The sequence below is a fragment of the Alexandromys fortis genome, unplaced genomic scaffold (assembly GCF_014885135.2).
Source record: "Alexandromys fortis isolate MF-2015 unplaced genomic scaffold, M_Fortis_MF-2015_v1.1 scaffold_61, whole genome shotgun sequence".
NCBI classification, from domain to species: domain Eukaryota; kingdom Metazoa; phylum Chordata; class Mammalia; order Rodentia; family Cricetidae; genus Alexandromys; species Alexandromys fortis.
In genome coordinates, this window is record NW_026067962.1 from 7,788,809 (window position 1) to 7,798,675 (window position 9,867).

Consider the following 9,867-nt stretch of genomic DNA (forward strand, 5'->3'; position numbering starts at 1 on the left):
CTCACCCTGCACATCGTGTCTATCCATGTTTCTGTCTTCTGCCCGCCCGCCATGTGTCTCCCTGCCTGGGACCAGCCATTGCTCAGGGACCAGCAGCCGTCTCTGCCTGGGACTGGCTGCTCCCAGGGCCCGCTGCCGCCACATGGCCTGCCACCACCATTTGGGACCTACAGCACTTCTGCTGCCTACTGCCGCGGGGATCTTGCAGCACTTTTTAAAAAAGAATAACACATGTAAGATGTCAATCTAACTATTTTAAGATTCCTCCCTTGGCAGAAATCTCAGTTAGTGGTGGAGACAATTTACTCTACAGTGAAGTGGGATGAGAGACACAGAGGGGAGAGATCCGTGAGACAGACAGTGTTCCAGAAAAGCGGGGAAAAGGCCGGGTGCTCCTGCAAGGGCAGATGCAGAGATTTAGGAAGTATATGTGTTGTTGTTGTTGTCGTTGGTTTTTTATTTTGTTTTTTTGTTTTGCTTTTTGGTTTTTCGAGACAGGGTTTCTCTGTAGCTTTGGAGCCTGTCCTGGAACTAGCTCTGTAGACCAGGAAAGTGCACGTTTTAAAGGATGGAGCTACTGAGGGAGGATGAGAGGCCCAAATGAAAGGACCGCTCACTCAAGGGAAGACAGATAAGGAAACACCCAAACCAGGTCTCTAATTGGCAATCTAACATTTGCATTTGTTGAATTATTTAAAGAAAGCATCACCAAGATGCCCAGGTTAGCCTTGAACACACTCTGGGGCCCAAGCACGAGTTCTGCTTCTGCCTCCTGCCTAGTTGGGGTTACAGACCTGTGCCTATAAACCTTTGATTTAAAGACTTTTGGTGTATTGACCTCTAGGCAAGGATAAAACTGAGCCAAAGAGGAAACAACGACATAACCAGCTTTTATCAAAATATATATGTTCATTTTGGGGTCCTCTCCTTAAACTGGCAGTGAACTCTTTCCAGTTCTTATCAACAGGAGGAGGGAAAAAAAAAAAAAAAACAACAAAGAGAAGTCATACCTGAGAAAACCAGGCTCCCACTCTGTAGCACCAATAATAAAAACCCAGAGACAGATATTGGGGTTCAGACTGAAGATCAGAGTGCAAACCGAGCCACACTACTCAGCCCTACAGGCCAGGCAGTGGTGACATACACCTTTATTCCCAGCAGCCACACAAGTTAGCCATTAGAGGCTGGGCGGTGGTGGTGTGCACCTTTAATCCCAGCACTAGAGAGGAATTATAAGGCGGGATGAGACAGGAACTCAGTCTTTGAGTCTGAAGATTTTGTAGAGGTAAGAGCTGTCTAATGGTTGGCTGCTTTGCTTCTCTGATCTTCAGGCAAGCTTTATTTATTAAAACACAAGTAAACCACTATACCACTCCAAACACTTGCCCACAATCAATGAAAATAACTGACTATGCATAAAAATGCAAAAATAAAGTTGCTTACACTTTTGGCCAAACAAAAATTGTCAGTGTCTGTTGTTCTAGCCCGCAAATAGCCGGTGCTACACCTGAGGTGAAGCAAGGCCCAGAGACTATGACCATATAGACTAACTGTGTTCAGGTCACTGGAGCTGGGCAACAGTCTTTCTCATTTTTCCTATGGTATTTCCTGTGGTCACCTTCATGCCTAGAGCTTTATCATAGAATTACAAGTGGAGCACGGTGCCCAGTCCCCTTCTACATTTACAGAATAAGGGGAGGAGGCTTCTAGTGTTGTTGCTATTGGAATTTGGGGGAAGGAGGGGTTTCATTGACCCCCTAAGAAAAAGCATTAATTTTTGTAACTCAGAACTTGTTCTGACCCTGTGTTTTCTACGCGTTTCCATTTGACCCTACCTTTATGTACTCTCCCTATTCTCACCCCCAAGGTCCCTTTTTCTCATTTGGATGGGGCCTTAATTGGCCCCAAATCAGCTATTCTAAATCTCTGTGGTAGAGAAATGAGCCATTAACAGCTTAACGACGGCAGTCCTGAGAGGTAAATCCTTCTTCCTGTTACACAAAGGAAAGTCCATTTAAGCCCGACAACCCTCTGAGCCCTCCTTCAGAGCAGTCTTAAAGTGGCGGTAACACTATTATTATTGTGCTGGTAACGCTAGTAAGAATCAGCCTTTCCAACTTCTCATTTGTCCCATTTGATTCCTTTCTCCAGACTGACTTTGAATCTTTTTAAAATTTTTTATTTAAAAGCTTTTTCTTCTTCCCATTCACTCCTCCCGTGGGGAGTCAACAAAGTCTGGCAGCTCAGGTTTGGCAGAGCCAAACCCCTCCCCCACACCCGTATGGCTATTGAGCAAGGTATCCCCCTATAGGGAATGGGCAGATTTTTAATTTTATTTAAAACGAATTCCTAAAATACCCTCTACCTTCCCTGACATAGTGTCATAAGAACCGCTTAGGGAAAGCTGCACCACTGCAAACAAAGATAATTTCATTTTTTTCAAAGCCATACCAATATGTTGTTTTTTCTACTTGACAGTATTATCACTTAATAAAAACTACTCATTTAGTTGCGTTAGGAAGCAAAAATTAAGTTAAATCCCTTCTGTTATGGTCAGTTTCACTGTTTGAGTGGGAAAGCCTACTCCAGAGCACGACCTTAGAGGGGGTTTGGGCCTCTAGTCCCAGATATTTGGGAGGTTGAGGAAAACGGATCACAGACTTATGACCAGATTGGATGATAGAGTGATTGCAAGGTCATCCAAACAGCTTTTAAAAAACATATTCTTGAAATTAAAAAGTGCCCCAGAGATATAAGAGTACAGTGATCGATCATTTCCCTGTACTTGGGAGGGGAAAAATATCAAATTAGATATGGGAAAAATGAGATAGCAAGATAAACTGTTACTGCTTGAGTTTGACTTAAATCTGTTTTAATTGCTCTCAACACACACACACACACACACACACACACACACACACGTGAGTATATATGTGCATAACATTTCGGTTGACACTGATACCCGGATAACAGGGTCTCTTCTTGAGGTTCTTAGTCTCATTAATAAAAGAATTTAAGAACAGACTCAGATGGAAGCTCAAGAGCAACTTTATTAGAAGTTAAAAAGACAAGCTTTACAGAAGGCAAGCTGTAAATCTCAGACTGCCGGGAGGAAGGGTAAACACAAGGGCTAAATGGCAGGGGCGGAGTGGGTCGTTGGGGGCTATGGAGAAAGGTTGAGGAAGCACGGGTGGCTCTGGGTGGTGTCTAAAGGAAAAAGGCAGGGCAGGAACAAAGAGCAGAAGTTACACCTTTCTCCTACCCAGGTACAAATGAGGTCCCACACTACTTAACTTTCTGGATCAAACAAGATGGGGCGTGTGCAGCGTGATGTGGCAGAGATAGGTGATGTCTTTCTGAAGGGAGAATAGACCCAACCAAACCTGGGAGCTCAGGGACTACACTAGAGGGTAGCAGTTATTGGCAGAGAAAGTCATTATCTCCTAAAAGAGCTGACACCACCTTCTGTCTCCTTAGAATCCTGTGATGGTTTGAATTCTTGTTAAGAAAGGCATCTGCCATCTTTCACTTTTAAACAGGTCCTTTATGACCTTAAACAGAGCATGTCCAGAAAGGTGCCCATATTTCTTCCCTGGAAATAAGGCCTTACACTGACATGCTCAAAAGTGTACATCTTTGTAGAAGAGTAAATGCCCGTCCCTCATCCTATACAAAAAATGAATTCAACATTGACCAAATACCTTGATATTAGGTCTGGTGTATCCTGCCAGCTGACGGGGCAGGCCAGCATAATGCCTGAATCCTAACATCTAGACCTTTGAAACTGCTAAGGGAAAACATTTCAAGTTATATGAATAGACAAGGACTCCCTGAGAAGGATTTTACTACCCCAGGAAATAATACCAAGAATTGACAAATACTGTGATATGAAAACTATAAGCTTCTGTACTATCTGGGAACAATTACCAGAATGAACAGCTTCTAAGGAATGGAAGAAAACCTTTGCCTGCTGTTTATTCAATGGGGAATTAACAACCAGAATACCTAAAGAATTTAAAAATTAAACATCCAAAGGATAAATAACCCAGTTAGTAAATGGGAGGATGTACTGAACAGATAGTTCTTAAAAGAAGAAATACAAATGGCTACTAAGTACACAAAAAATGGTCTCCATCCTTAGCCATCAGAGATATAAATCAAAACTACAGACATTATCTTGCCTCAGTCAACATGGCTTTTCTCAAGAAAAAAAAAAAAAACAGTGTGGACAAGAATAGAGTGTGTACGTGTGTGTGTATGTGTGCGCGTGCATGTGTGAGATCCTATATACCACTTGTAGGAAAGTAAGTTAGTTGTACAGCTGCTGCAGAAGTCAGCATGAAGTTTCTGAACAGAACTGAACCTAAAACTACCATATCATATATCACTCCCAGGCACACAGTCAAAGAAATCCCAGCCGCATGCCGCAGATATACCTGCATATCCATGATTGTTCCCGAGTTATTCACAACAGAGAAGGCGTGGAATCAGTCTAAATGCCCAAAGACGATATATAGAGTGAAAGAGAATGGAGTTATTTGGCCATAAAGAAAAACAAAATTATATTATGTGTGAAAAATGGACGAAACTAGAAATCCATCGTGTTAAGCGAAGTAAGCCAAATTCAGAAAGATATAATTGTGTATTTTCTGTCGTATGTAAAAATCTGTATTTTGATAAAAAGACATGATGATACATTTGGGAGGATGAATGAACCAGTGGGAGAGATGTGGGATGGCAAAGGAAAATGAATGAGTAAATATAATCAAATACGTTATATTCATGTATAAAAATGTAGTAACTAAAGCCAATTTTTTTTTTTTTTTTTGGTTTGTCGAGACAGGGTTTCTCTGTAGTTTTGGTTCCTGTCCTGGAACTAGCTCTTGTAGCCCAGGCTGGCCTTGAACTCACAGAGATCTGCCTGCCTCTGCCTCCCGAGTGCTGAGATCAAAGGTGTGTGCTGCCACCGCCCAGTGGGAAAAAAAAATCATTACTTTTTATAATTATTTCTTTTTATTTTTTCAGATTATAACTACATCATATCCTCTTTCTCTTTCCTCTCTCCAACTCCTCTCATACACTCTTCCTTGCTCTCTTTCAAATCCATGCCTTCTTTTTCATTAAATGTTATTATATTCATATATGTTTAAATATAGCCTGTCCCGTACACATAATGTCACTTTATTTGTTTTCAGGGATGACCATCACATTGGATAACCAAGTAGTATGCTTTTCTGTGGAGAAGACTATTTCTCCTGCCCTCAGCATTATTAGTTATTTATAGCCGTTTGTGTAGGATGGAGGCGTCCTGGAATTTCCCTGGTCCACATTAGCATGTCTTGTTTTGGTTAGCTCACCTTTGGGCCTTGATGGTGAGAATTTACCGTTATAGCTTCAGACATTTTGAGGAGACACAATCTCACAGCAGACTCCTTGACCCTCTGGTTCTTATCAGTCTTTCCACGCCCTCTTCGGCATTTACCCTTGAGCCTTAGGTGCAGGGGTTGTGTAACAAATGGTCCTTTCAGGCCAGGTGTTTTAACTCTGCATTTTGATTGGTTGTGGTGTTCTGTAACGTTCTCTGTCTGTTGTGAAGAAGAGCTCCCTCATGGGGGGAAAGAACTAGTCCTGTTGTGAGTATAAGGAAATGTTTCAAGTGTAGCTAGTGATGCTGCTGGTTTAGTAAAGTGGCAATTGTGGTTTCTCCTCCAAGGTCCAAACGAAATCTCTTCCCCAACGAAATCTCCCTGGATTCTTTGTACAGAAAGCATGGAGCTTGGCAGTGAGAACAGTGTTTCTCTTGCTCAACACGAGTATGAAAATTTTCTCTTTTCTTGGATTTTCCTCTCTTCTTCCAACTCTTGTTAGTTGTGTTCCTGAGTTTTTACACACCAAGATGTGAACCTATTTCATATGGCTATACCAAAGATAATATCAAGAATGACGTTCCTATGGTTTTAATATTCCTCTCTAAAATACATGCAGAAATGTTATTGCCCCTGGATGATTCTGGGAGCTGGTGTGAAGAGCCATTTCCCTCCTAAAAATCATTACAGGAACCATCACCTTGGGGAGTCTGCAGAGAACCCCACATCCATAATTATGTTAAGAATCGTTCTATTGACAGAACCTGCCCCACACCCAATTAGCTGTTATCTGTTAGCGGAACCCGCCTCACATTCCAGCTATCCAGGGAACTAGGTGTGGCAACTAGTGACTTCTTGGCCTACCTGATCGAACGTAAGGTAACCTCCTGGTCTACCTGACCGGGACCACGGGGCGAGATCCCGTGCCCTGCCCCCCAAGCCCTCATCCAGGGGCTATATAAGCAGCAACCAGGACCCTAATAAATGGAGGCTGTGACAAACTTAGCATGGCCTCCTTCTTTCCTAGCCCATTCTCTTACAGATAGCACCCCTCTGTGACCCTGGAGTAACTGATTGCAGGGTGGGTTACAAACCCCTAGACTGAGTGACCCAACAAACGCAATCGACAAGCTGGAACCTCTAAGGGTGGTTAGATCATTAGAGCACTGCCCACATGCCTGGATATTACATTCCTGGATATAGGCCATCATCTCAAAAAGGGGCTAGTGGGAGTGGCATGTAATAGAAATTAGTTCAACTTTTCTGGGTTAAAGTCAAACAAGAGTGTATGTACCAGGCTCCAGGCTTTTTCTTTTTTTTTCTATCTTTTTCTTCTTCTTTTAAAAAGAAGAAGAAAATTCTTCTTAAATTAATCTGTTTCTCTTCATCTATGTTTTGCCTCGGGGCTTTTTACCTTTTCTCTCTGTCTGTCCTTTGCTGTGCCTGCACTGTCTGTTTAGCTGACCCCAGGCACCTCCCTTTCTTTCTCCCTCATTCTCTCTCCTTCTCTCGTTATTCTCTCAAGCCTAGATTTCTATTCCTTTTTATTCCCTCTTCCAACCAGCCTCTACTATCCTCTCTCTGTGTAGCTATTGGCCATTCAGCTTTTTATTAGACCAATCAGATATCTTAGGCAGGCAAGGTGAAACGGCAGCACATCTTTTCGTAATTAAACAAATGCCGCAAAACGAAATGTAACACTCCTTCACGTAGTTAAAGTCATATTCTGCAACATAAAGTCTCTGACTGTGTTATCCTCTGCTCATTCTTCCATTTTTCACAGGACTACAACCTTCACACTGCTACTTGCGGAGTAGAGGATTCTCCTACAACTTTTACAAAATAAGATTTTTACACCTTAAATTATGACATTATCCAATTATGAATAGTAGGTGTTCCAACCAAGACCCGACTGACAGGGCTGAAGAGAAAGCTCAGCACTTGCTGATATTTCAGAGGTCCTGGATTCCAGCACCCTCATGGCTGCTCACAACTGCCTGTGACTGCAGTTTCATGGGCTCTAGTGCCCTCTTCTGGTCTCTGTTGGTACTAGGTACTTACGCCGTGCATACACATGTGTAGACAAAAGACTCATACTCATTAAAAGTGGACAGATAAAAAGGAAGCACCTGACCTACAGAAACACCATCTTCATGTTTAATATTTACCAATAAAACCCACACTTTCCCCAGACCGTGCGTTATTTGTTTGAATACCACTCGAAGTAGATTCTCCCAAAAGAGGTAGGGCCTCTTAAGTTTGTTTCTGGTTTTTTTTTTTTTTTTCTGGAGCTTAGCAATTTAGGGGGATAGGTGGGTACCTGTGTTTACTTTGTGATCAGGGACTGTTGTGGAGGGGATGTTTTTATAAAATTTACTCAGGGAAATAAATGCGATGCTTTAATTCATTTTCTCATGACTATGATTAAACACCTGATAAAAAGCAATGTGAGGGAGGGAAGGACAATTGAGAAGGAAGGAACCCAGGGACCGAGGAAAGAAAAGAGGATTTATTTTAAATTCAGTCCATTATGTCAGAGAAGGCATGGCAGGACTATGAAGTAAAAAGTTACACTGGGTGCTCAGTCAGAAAGTAGAGCAGAGGGATGTTGGTACCGGGACCACTTGCTCCATTTTTTTAAAAAATATTTATTTATTATGTATACAATATCCTGTCTCTGTGTATGCCTGCAGGCCAGAAGAGGGCACCAGACCTCATTACAGATGGTTGTGAGCCCCCATGTGGTTGCTGGGAATTGAACTCAGGACCTTTGGAAGAGCAGGCAATGCTCTTAACCACTGAGCCATCTCTCCAGCCCTTACGCCATTATTTTTTATTCTGTCTGTCAGCAGTGAATGGTGTTACCTGCATGTAGAGTAGATCTTCCCACCCAGCTGAACTTCTCTGTCCACCTCATCACAGACACTTGCAGAGGTTTGACTTCAAGGCTATCCTAGAAATCGGTCAAGTTGACAGTTATTATTAGCCATACATGACCACCTAGAATGTATGGGACAAAGCTTTAAGTTTATAGTTTAAGTTTATAGTTGGGAGAAGAGTTGGATAAATGAAATTCTAAGAATAGAAGCTCAAGCACCCGTGAAAGCACCAGTTGTTCCAACACACTGAATCAAGCGGACAAGCAAGAGTTTAAGGGAAATCTGGTTCCCTGATGCTGTTCCGTTTTGTTGGTTATCACCTGGGCATTCACCGTGTGGCATGGGATGACGGTAGCTTTTCCTGGTCCCCACAGTCAGCAGTCAGGAAGAGGGGACTCAGAGGAATGAAGTCTCTGTCTCCCACATCAGCTGCCTTCAGAGAGCGATGGTTGCAGCTTCTGTTCCTCTTTCCAGATTTCTCCCGTGTGACTCTACCCAGAGCAGTAGACCCTTGTCTGCAGTCTCTTAGGAAATTCTCGGGCTTGCCTTTCCTCTTGCAGTCAGTAGATGACAGTAGATGTCACCTGTCGGACTCAGTGTAGGGTTAACGCAGCAAAGTCTCTTGCGCTCCAGATGCTGTTGACGGCAAACTCACTCTGTTGGCTGTTATTAAGGTGATTTCTACACAGAGGGCAAGGACATTTCTGGTTTCCCGTGTGGCCCCAGTGTTGTGCCAAGTTTTCCCAGCCACCTTAAGCATGACGTGGTCTGACATGAACAAATGCCCATTTCCCCCAGTCAGGCACCCACGACAGGACGAAAAAAGCATCCACCAAAGTCTAACTTAGTGAACAAGGGAACACTGAGGCAACACACAAGAGCATGACCCGGAGGTTATTTGTAGGAGCATGGATGGTTCCCAAGCAACTGCACCACCAAAAGCTGAGTCCAGCAAGAGCACCCATCCTGAGAGGGGCATCTCTTGAGATCCCTGCAGAGTTTAAGGCAGCTTGACTCTACTCTGTTGGTGATAGGGCTGTCTCCCCAGGAACCCTACAGTTTATACAACCTTAGGAGTGGCTGGGAATCTCATAAATTTTAGGAACTTCCTGAGACTTCTGAGTTTAGCTGTTCAATCAGTTCTTTTTTTTTAAATACAGGGTTTTTCTGTAGCTTTGGAGCCTATCCTAGAACTCGTTTTTGTAGACCAGGCTGGCCTCAAACTCATAGAGATCCACCTGCCTCTGCCTCCTGAGTGCTGGAATTAAAGGCATGTGCCACCACCACCCAACTTTAATCAAGTCTTAAAGAGACTCCTACCAGGAGGAAGTGTTTGAATCTGAACGAAACAGGTACACAATGGCTTTGCAGAGGGCATGATCACCTCTGTGAAGAATTTTAAAAAGCTTCAGAAACTGCGGCAGCAAGACTACAGGATCCAAGGTCAACACAAAAGAGTTAATTGCTTTTCTGTCTACTTAATACGCTGTGAAATTTACATTTGAAACCCAGTACTGGGGAGTCTAGATGGCTCAACAGGTGGAAGCCCTCGCTATGCAGGCATAAGGACCTGATTTTGATCTCTAGAGCTATGTAAAGATGTCTAATGCTAGAGCTTTATT